The sequence below is a fragment of the Scleropages formosus genome, chromosome 19 (genome assembly GCF_900964775.1).
Source record: "Scleropages formosus chromosome 19, fSclFor1.1, whole genome shotgun sequence".
Lineage (NCBI taxonomy): Eukaryota > Metazoa > Chordata > Actinopteri > Osteoglossiformes > Osteoglossidae > Scleropages > Scleropages formosus.
The window spans coordinates 8,077,330-8,088,657 of NC_041824.1; positions in this window are offsets into that span (position 1 = coordinate 8,077,330).

The window sequence follows — 11,328 nt, forward strand, 5'->3', positions numbered from 1 at the left end:
TTTGTGGTCGGTCCATGAGAACCGAGAACAAATCCAGCAAGTAGAACCTGTGGATCTTAACTGGGTCACGTAACTCCACGATAAAAGACAGAAACTGGTGCTGAAGACATGGAAAAAACGCCACTGATCGGTTTCAAACCACTGGAATATTAACACGTGACCAGGGTAAAGAAGCTGCCTGGGATGATTCAGTTCTAGCATATGAGAGAAAAAAGTGGCAGAAAAGGAAAATTAATTTGTAGGTGTTTTCTTGTGCAATAATAAATATCTGTTTAATGGCTCTTGGCTCAAGTCTCTCAAAAATACCTCAAAAATTACCATAGTGTACACTTTATCCACTGGAATGTGTGTAATTGTAACAGTAACAAAACTGGAAAGAAGTTACTGTTGTGTGAGCAGTTTGACAGCTCAGCAAAGCTGTCAGTGTGATGTGATGCTGCCGGAACTTTCCATGTCGACACTCGTTCTCAGCCAGAATTCTCCTTTTTTTCCTCTGTGTGGATTCACACGTTAGTCCAGTTCCAGGCGTGTGTATGCAGAGTTGCAAAATGAAAGTATTGGGGGAAAAAAATGAATTTTGGATACATTGTCACTTCTCTGGATACTTTCCACCCAGTTTCCATTCAGTTCCTTAAAATAATTTTGAGTGAACAAGAACAGATGTCACAACACTGCATGAATAACAAATGTGATGAAAGTGCTTTTACTGTAGTGCGAGAACGTCGACTGGAGAAAATTCAATCTTCTCTTTGCAGTTTGAATCAAGTCATAACTTGTTCACATCGAGCTAAAACAGCTTTTATAGACAGAACATTCTTCAGGAATGATCTTTTACGTTTTAAAGTGAACAGTACATCATCGACCGACAGACGCAAGCGACATATAATCCAAACCCAAGCTTGTGCAGTAAATTTATGGTCTCAGACTATTTATTTGTGAATTTCGTGTTTTTCTGTTCTCACTTTTTCTCCTTTTTTTTTTTAAACACCGTTTATTGTCCCCTTTCTTTGTCCCGATGTCTTATTTGATCGTAATTTTTTTCTATCCCAGAAATGCATAATCGAAGTCGATCTCAGCAGCCTGTGCGCAGGGTCTCTGAAACTGTACGGCATCATGTCGGTACGGAGTGTTTTTCCTCTGTCGTTAGGCCGCTCGGTCATGCATTTGTCCAAACGGCTCCACAATTTGCTCAGTGACACACAGAGCCCAAGGGCGAGGGCGGAACCCCCAACCCTAACCCCAAGGGTCAGAGCGCAGAAACACACTGAAACCGCCCCCAGGCTCGCTAACAAAGCGGCGAAACACACGTGATGCTCGGCTCCTGTGGACTTCGGTGCCGCGTTTGTTTCCGGGTGAAAAAGGGGAAATTTGTGGCATAAAGGACTCAGGTGTCGTTTCTCCGCTCTGTACCGAAGTCGTGGATGCGGATGGAGGCAGGCGGTGGCCCCGGACCGTTCCGCCAGACGTCTGCCCCTCGTAAGCGCTGTATGTCAGTGTGTGGCCGGTGGGGTGGGGGTTGGAGGTTGGGGGGGGAGCTGTCTGACCTAATTTTACTGCGATTTGCCCCCCCCCGGCACCGCCGTCGCCTGACGTGACAGACTCGGGCCGAGCGCTAAGGACCGCAGGACATCCAGGGAAAGTGTCACGGAGACAGAAGTGACAGCTGTTCTGCCCCCCCCCAACCACCATCCTAAAGGAACTCAGACTCTGCCATCGATCCTCACGACAGAGCCACAGCAAAGAGGCCCAAAGTGCTTCATCACGACCGCAAAAAAAATAAATAAGTAAACAAAGGACAAACATGTAACAAGTGCTATTGCTGCGTTAATATGCCCATAGCCGCAATTAGAATTAATAAGAAAAAAACTCGGCTTTACTTATCATGGTACACATTTTCGTGGTAAACAGCTGGATATTTACTACTCCGTTCCGGGTTTATTATTACTGTTGCCCAGTAATAATCGAAATTAATCATAATACAAATATCATTGAGAAACTATCTGGCTTTGCTAAGCGTGTGTAACTGTTTAATGCAACGCACACAGAAGAATGATCAATGTTGTCGTTGTGTGTGAATCTGGAGACGCGGGCGGGGGGGGGCAAAAACCGAAACGTAACCTTTGCGAGATTTCATCCGGACTCCTTCTTAGTGGGGAAAATGTTTGTGACATTTAAAGGGCCTGATAGCAGCATCCGATTCACGGTGTCCTTCAAAGATCGCTTCTAAGTTGTCTTCTTTGCGCAGTCGGCGCTCCGGGAGACAGTGCGTGCGCGTGTGCGTGTGTGTGTGTGTGTGTGTGTGTGTCTGCATCTTTCCAGAACACTCTTACAGTGACAGAGTGAAAAAGCACAGTCTTACAGTCGTAAGTTGGGAGAGATCTTGTCTGTCATGTCATGTCCTCCATGACCACAGGGGGGCAGCAGTGGTGAACATGACTGAGACCTACTAAAGTGAACTGAACTGGCTGCCGGAGATGATGGCCCATGATCCCTCATGATGTCCCATGATGTCCCATCATCCCCCATCATCCCCCATTTTGACCCACGATGTCCCATGATGCCCTATGATGTCCCATGTCCAGAAGAAGTGGGAGGAAAAAGAGGTGATGCGATTGGTTGTTCACATTCTTTGCGCTTGTTTCTGCTCCCAAGTCATCTGTCACCCGCACATCTTTATTGGCGATGAAGAAAATCCCCCCCAACCCCCGGTATGCGACTGAGCTCGTGTTACAGCGGTCACATGAGGGTCACATTTCAAAGGGCCCCGTTGACGAATGAGCAGTATGTAACAACGCCGAGCGTGTGGCCATCGATCGGCGAGATGCGTCGTCTGATGTCCCCAGCAGCACTCTGGGCCCCGCCTTCGGGTTGGGGGCGGTTCGGGAGGACAGATCGCCACGGTTACACAAACCATATTGGCAAACATGTACCCAAAGTGACTTGCAGTTTTGCTACAAACGTTATTAGTTCATATCATGGGAAAAGGCTCTGCGCTGAGACCACGACTCGCCCGCCGTTCCTGACCCGCTCACCGCGGCGCTGGAGGAGACATCGAACCGTCACACAGCGTGCGTCATGCCTTTCGCAGCTCACCTTCTTCATTCTGTCGCTTCTTTAAATCTGTGTATGCATACGGAACATGTAATCACCCGCACGCTCACACATACATTTATACATGTGGGTATCTGTGCGTCTATATATATAATGACATACTGTGAATATATATATTATGTATGTATTATGTATGTATATATGACGCCCTATGATGCCCCATATACGTATGCAGGGGGAGGTGCGGTGGCGCAGCGGGTTCGACCGGGTCCTGCTCTCTGGTGGGCCTGGGGTTCGAGTCCTGCTTGGGATTCTTTGTGACAGACTGGCGTCCCATCCTGGGTGTGTCCCCACCCTGTGTTGCCGGGTTAGGCTCCGGTTCACCGCGACCCCACTCGGGACAAGTGGTTTCAGCCTCTGTGTGCATGTGCGTGTAAAGACAGAGAGCTACTTGTTACAATGATGGACTGCACCCTGTAAGTTTTTAGGAGGTGCTTCCGGCACATTCCGTAACCTACAAACAGGCTGTGAAGGAAAGAGCAACAAGCAGAAGTGAGCGATGGCTTCAAGACAGAGGACAAGGGGACCGAAAGAGAGACAAAAAAATTACTTTATAAGTGAACCGTTTTTTTACAAGAAGATCAAGGCTGAGGTTTAAAACTGGATGTTCGTTTCTCAGACACTACTGTGTTGTGATCATGTTTCATGTCAATATAATTAAAGTCAAGGTCCCTCCTGGATTTATGATAACCGTAGAAGAACTCGGCAGTATGGCGTCACAGTACTTAGCGCTGGTGAGTCACATGGGTTCGAATCCGGCTCGGTCTGTGTGGAGTTTCTACTGGTGGCTCTAAATTGCCGGTATTGTGTGTGTGTGTGTGTGTGTGTGTGTGTGTGTGTGTGTGTGTGTGTGTGTGTGTGTTTGTGTGTTTGTAAATGTGTGTGTGTGATGGCCTCTGATAGACTGGTGCCTCATCCAGACTGTATCCTCCCTGGTACCCTATGCTTCCAGGATAGGCTCTGGACCACAGTGACCCTGCATTGGATAAATGACTCTTAATAATGGATGGATGGATGGATGGATGCAGAAGAACTTGAGGAGACATTTTCCCATCATTGGAGACCCACTGACACACTGACTGAGCAGAGCCTTGCGAAAACTACCCAGCATGCCTGGAATGTTAACCGAGGCCTTGTTTGCAGGAGCGTTTGTACCTGCGCTGAACAGAACACACCTGCTCCACGGTCCTCTTCGCTGGACCGCTGGGACGGCACACCGCTTGATACAAAGCCCTAACACCAGGCCTGTTTTCCTGTTCCAGGTTTTTCGTGTTCCTGCAGTTATGGCCAACTAAACTCCCGACCCGGACCGCGACACCGCACCCATAGACCACAGATGATCCGAGGAGGCTGAGGACCCCGATGATCGATGAGCTCCTCCACCATGTGCACGCAGACAGGTGAGCAGAGCTCTGGGACATGAATCACGTTCCCTCCGCTTGGAAAGTCCAGCATTGCTGTCCTGTACAAGGAGGGAACAGTGGGATGGGCATTCCATCTCTCAGTCTCCATGTGCGTATCGTTGTGGCAGGAATGTGGGATTGTTGTCTCCCGACACACTGTGGCTGCGGCTCTTACGCTTCGCAGTCGGGTATAAATACCTGCTGAAGGTCGGCTTGTCATCCGCTCGCAAAGCACCAAAATAAAGCTCTTATTATGAAGGCAGAGCAGCGTAAAGCACAGGGGAATCGGCAAGGTGCTCCTATGACACTCTGACACATGAGGGCCCTGCATAATGACAATGGCCCCGCCCACCCACATAGCCCCACCTCCTCATAAGACCACGCCCCTCCGACTAAAGGAGTCCTTAATGAGGTTGACTGTCTGGGCTGGCAAAACAAACGTGGGCCTGTCTGGGGCTTCTTCTCTTTTCTGCTTTCAAGTGACGTGGCATCAAGTTGTTATTCTATACAGACTACAAATAAGCACTTAAAATACACCCAGTATTATGAGTATTGTTGTTATTGTTATTGTCGTTGTTCTTTCTCAGACGGTGTTTTATGCAGGGTGCCATCACTGCATTATTTTGACTTCTTAGCAAGGCCTTTGCAATGAAGTGGTCCAGCTGAAAACACCTTCTGAATAGTAATTGTGCAACAGTATTAATTATTGATTATGCCTTAGGAATTAATTTTATGTAATTATTTTACTTCCGCTGCCTGGTGCACTTATTCTCTGAGTGTATGTTACGTGGAAGAATGTTCACAGGGGCTCGGGAGAGTTACCGCGGTACCAGTGGGGTTCGGCTCTGCAGCCTTTCTCGCAAAGGAAGTTTCCCCGAAGCTCATCGCTCCTCCAGAGAGACGTAAGAACGGGCCGCGTTCACGACATCCTCTTTGTCTCGGAGGTGATGTCGAGCTCCGGTGAGAAACCGGAACTTTTGTCTTCGCCGAAAACTCAGCGCAGCATCAAAGTACAGGTGGTGACTGATGTGTCCGGTCGAGTCCCCTGTGCAATACGGCCTCCTGCCACAAGGGGGCACAACTCTGCACAAATTCCTCATAGACTTGGTTGAAAAAAGCAAATGAAACACTGCAAAATCACATACTGTGTCCTGCTATGCCAATATGGTTATTTTGCATTAATTCATTTATATATACTTGTCGGTGTCCCACTGCTTTTCCAGGGGGATGCAGCTGACAAAGTTTCCTTTTCCAATCAATCCCCAGGTGTTGCAGGGCCAGTCGGGAGACGTAACCCCTCCTGGATCTTCCTGGGATCTCCCCCAAATTCCCTGTTAAAATCCATACCACGCATGGCAGGCACGACCTGCGCAGACTTCAACATTTTAAATATTTCGATTTTTTGCTGCAAAAACGAAAAAAAAAGATTTAACAATGGAACAAATAATAATGTAATGATTTAGTAAATAGGGGGTGTGGTGGCGCAGTGGGTTGGACCACAGTCCTGCTCTCCGGTGGGTCTGGGGTTCGAGTCCCGCTTGGGGTGCCTTGTGGCGGACTGGCGTCCCGTCCTGGGTGTGTCCCCTTCCCCCTCCGGCCTTGCGCCCTGTGTTACTGGGTTAGGCTCCGGTTCCCCGTGACCCCGTATGGGACAAGCGGTTCTGAAAATGTGTGTGTGTGTGTGTGTGTGTGATTTAGTAAATAATCACTGTTCCTAGAAACAGCAGGCACTGTATTGTGTTTAAAGACGTATAAAGCCGGAGTTGTTGTTGTCAAGCATCACGAAATGATGCTGCCAAGGACAACCGCCGTACGCTGTCCCATCGTCCTGCAGGATGAGTGTGAGAGACATAACCAGGAACTTTCGCACCCGCTCACTTGAAGTTCTAACGAAGGATCTGTGCACGGTGTGACACAAAACCGAAGATCGGGTTCGACTGAGCTCTGAAGAGAGGGGACATCTCTTGAGTGTTGGAGGGTTTCGCTTAGCGTCTCTGACCATTAGTGCTCGAAAAACCTCCAGAGGTTTCTTCGCGTGCCGAAATGCAGAACCGACATCTGTCATTTTTTTTTAATTAAACGTAGCATTAACTTTCTTGATACAGCAAGTCAAAACTAGCTTAAAAATTTACATTTTTTTATGTATTTTTATATTTATTGACTGATTCGTTCATTCATTCATTGGTGGTGAGGAAAACTGAGCATTCGGTTAAAACTTCCCTCCATTGGATCAGGGTCGCAGTGAACTGGAGCCTATCCTGGAAGCATCGGGAGCAAGGCTGGGGGATACACCCTGGACAGGACAGCAGTCCATTGCAGGGTAGCTCTACACACACACACACACACACACACACACACACACACACACACACAGAGAGAGAGTCACTCACTAAGAGCAACTTAGTGTCACCGGTTCACCTGCGTCTTATGTCTTTGGACAGTGGGAAGAAACCAGAGCAAACTCATGCAGATGCTTTCTTGCCCCACCCAGGCATTGGAAGTGCTACTTGCTGTGCCCGCATGCCTCCCGGTTCAAACTTACGATATTAATATAAGTCGGAGGATTTTAATATATTGAAATATTACACTAAATGGAAAATCAGCCTGTTCATAATTCCACCAAATTCTTCCCAAGCCTTGTGTCAATTTTATTTATTTATTTATTTATTTCTATTTTTATTTTCAAAAACTTAGAAGCTTTTTGGAGGAACTTTGGTAGTATGAAGGATCCTAATGATACTTTCTTCCTCTTTGTAGCCATTTCCAATATTAGTCTGTGTTGTTGCCTTTATCTCTGCATGTCAGCGACCCAGTTGCTGGGTTTTTGCTTTTTTAATTTATCATTATTATCATCAGTAATAATACTAATAATAAGTGCTTTTTTTTTTTTCGAAAGTGCCGCAAGAGCTGCTTTATGATTCCAGTAATGTCAGCTCACAGTGGATGCGCGGCGCATCAGCGAAGGGGAACTGCGAACGGGGAAGGGGTGTCTTCTTGCTGCGTTCGCGCCGTGTTGTGCGCTCGGCGTGGGGCGTCGAGACCTCGGGGTCTGAGGTTCGCGCTTCCTCGATCTCTCGGCTCCGGCGTCCGTCCGGGACTCCCGGCGGCTCGGCTCCTGGTCTGGCCGTTTACCTTAAGCGGTGATGCCGTTCGCTGTAGTGACATGAAAGAGAGCGGGGAAGAGGAGGAGGATCTTCAGCACACACTCCGCTCTGTGATTACAGCGTTCTGTGGCTCAGGGGCGGCAATGCTGGCACTCGTAGGGCGGGAGGACTAATCCGCCGATATCAGCGGAAAGGCCCCAGACACTCTGTAATAACTGATAATAACTGATAATAACCGAGAGGCTGTTTTGTGTAATATTTTATGGTCCTACGTCCCCCAGCTTTATGGTGGCTTCAGGTTCCACATTTTGGTAAATATGATGCGGAACCTGGAATTTGTTGCTGAGCCTGATTGCTGCCATTTAAAAGTCACGTCGAAAGAATTTGCACAAATGAGCACATGTAATATGTGCTCAAAACATTTCATAACAACTTGTTGACTCACACTCGTTGGGACGGCAACCTCCCCCCGGAAGAATGGCACAGCTTCTCTGTGCATTGCCACTGTCTTGTAACCATAAGGTACTGTTGTAGTAGTAGCAATAATAATAATAATAATCCTTATTTTATGCAATGCATATAAAAACAGCATCTCAAAGTGAAGAAAGATACGTATATGTGTGAGAATCTCTTAAAAAGTATTCTGTATTTTACTGAAAACCTAGAAGTGAAACTCACCACACACACACACACACACACACAGAACCTCTTGTCCCATACGGGGTCACGGGGAACCAGAGCCTAACCCGGCAACACAGGGCGAGGGGACGCACCCAGGACGAGACACCGGTCCGTCGCAAGGCACCCCAAGCAGGACTCAAACCCCAGACCCACCAGAGAGCAGGACAGTGGTCCAACCCACTGCGCCACTGTGCCACCGCACCCCCCTGAAAAAATATAAAGCTTTGCATTTTGTGTGGAAAAACAGCCTTGGACAAAAGTATTGGCACCCAGGAACGAGCGTTTGAGTATTTTTCTCCACGGCCTGGAGAGATTATGACCAGTTCTAAACACTCCTTGTAAATATGAATTTGCTTCGGTTTCCTTCGTGCTTCTAGATTTACGCTTTGGATCGCTGACAGCCGCTCTCGGAGTGTTGCGTCGGGCGCCGCGCTCCGAAACGCGCTCAGTCTCCGTATTTCAAGATGCCCAGCACATGTTCAAGGCCCAAGACTGAAGACCCTTCAGAAGACATTATTTATTCCTCCCATTTATACTGGGGGCAATTTACAGTTATTTTTATGAGAATTCCACGAGAAGTTTGGAAACGAATTGCACTTGTTATGCAAAGGAAGCCTGTTCATACCAAAATTCCACCAAAGCGCAGAACTGGTTCCAGGAGACCTTAAATGGATGATCTAATGCAACAGAGCAGCTCTTCTGTGCCGCCTCCGTCCGATTTCAGCCCTGTGCGGCTGCGCTGCGTTCAGAGGCAGGTGAAAGAAACCAGCATTTTCTAGAAAAGTCCAAGAGGAGCAGCAACCGATTCCAAATTAATTTCCAATTTATTTTTATATGGTGCTCTCCGCACTGGAGCAGCACAGAGCGTGGAACAAAGTTCCAGAAAATACAGCACAAACATAAGTAGCAATAATAATAATAACAATAATAATAATAGCTATAAAGTAACCCTACTGGCAACTAAGGAGAGGTAAACAAAAACTTCCAAAGAGAAAAGGGGCAGACAAATAAACGTCTGGGGGTCCAAGCGCCAATGGCTCCACACCCCTCCTGGCCATTCTTTGTGGTGACCGAGGACCTGTGTGTAAATACAGCGCTGATGCAAAGTGTGTGAACCCTATGGGGATGGTCACTATTCTTGGAAAATATTTAGATATACTTATGGAATCTAAATGTTAAATCTTAAAATAAACTTGTAAATTGAATAAGTGATTGTGATTTAAACACCTGGTTCAACTTACCTGCTTGGTTTAACTTACTTACTTTTACACCTGCACTACCGCCGTGTTTCTATCACACGCATCATTTCGCAGACACGGGGGCGACCGATGAGCTTCCTGCTCAGCGCAGACGTTTCGGTCCACGTTACCGGAGAAAACAACATGGGGACGGCACCTGTTGGCGTTTTAAAGAGGATGGGACTCCGTGTGAAGAAGGTCCCCCCGAGGAAATTTAAGGGCAGCTGCCGTTGAACCTTTCTGACCGGAGGCCTGGGAAGCTGGTTGGATTGCGATTTATTTTCATACAGCTCCCTTCTTAGTAGGCCGTCTCAGAGAACTTAATAACCACAGCGATGCACAGTTTAAACAAGTGCGTGGGGGGGACAGGAAGAAGCAAAGGGGAGAAAACAAAAACAATGCTTTTTAAGGCTGGAATACGAAAGACCTCTAACTTGCTGGTTGTCCAACCTCCCCAGTATGCTAACGTTGCATAATTATTGCAAAATATTAGCGTGTCATCAAATATTAGAGTGGATTGCACTTTCTCTCGACTTTCTCTGACAGTCTCTGGGTGATATCAGTGTGTCTGTTGAAGTTTGCATGTTCTTCCTGTGTTTGTGTGGGTTTCCTCCAGGTGCTCTGGTTTCCTCGCACAGTGCAAGGATATGTGTTTCAGATGAACTGATGGCTCTAGATTGCTCTTAGTGTGCGCGAGCGAATGAGCGTGTGACCGCCCTGCAGCGGAACGGCATCCCATCCAGGGCGTACCCTCCCTCCCTCACACCCAAGGCTTCTGAGATCACCGCAACCCTGCATTGGACGACTGGTGATTAATAAAGGGTGGACGGATGCTGGGAAGCGAGATTTAAGCAATACTTGGAGCAGAGTGGCGCTTTGAATCCTACTTTGGGAGGAGCTTGATAACGGCACCCTTTTGAGCAGGTCAGATGACTTTCATTTCAGCCGGCCGCTAGGCCATTACCTGCTCCTATGAACTTTAATTTGCACAACAAATTGACATTTGAATTATCTGCCTGATGTAGGAAAGCGTTCGACCTTTCCTGACGAACAAAAACAGAGAGAATAAAGAAACATATGAGTCACACATATAGATTCACGTATGATTCTAACAAGGAAACAAACCGACCGGGAGAGGCCACTCAAAAAGGGTTTGTTGACTTTAAAGAGATAAAGGTCATAGTTTCTAAAGAGAAAACGGAGCAATTGAACCTCGGGGGGAAAAGCAGGAAAAACTGAGTTTCCTGCCTGTTTGCTGCCCGGTAATGTTGTCTGAAGAGCTTCTTGATGTCTTGAAGCTGAGGGAGAGCAAGCAGCTTTTGAGCTTTTGGGCCTCAACAAATGTGTCTCTAAACATCTTTTGTGTACAGTCCGGCAGTTATTGAGAAGTGTGTGTCGACAAAAATTAAGCGCATGTGTTGGACATCGAAACAGCTTCCGCCTCACCGCCACTAGAGCGGCGACAGCGAGACCGTCTCGATGTGCCCTTTAAGCTGGTATGGCCACAAATGTTTCGGCAAGTTGTGAGCTCACAGGAAGCGGCACAGCAGAACTTCATGTATGGTTTACAGTAAACTTGAAGTCTTGGTCACACCCATGTGAGAGAGCACCACTTTCTTGTTTCTTTGAGATCTATTTTCAAACTCCACGATCCACTGGATCTTGCAAAACAATGAAGTAAAAGCAGATCTAACACTTATACTTCGTGCGCATTACACAAGATGTCACTTAAGGGTGTGTGAGATGATGCACTGAGTTTTTCTTGTTTTCTTCAGACTTTGTTGTTTTCAT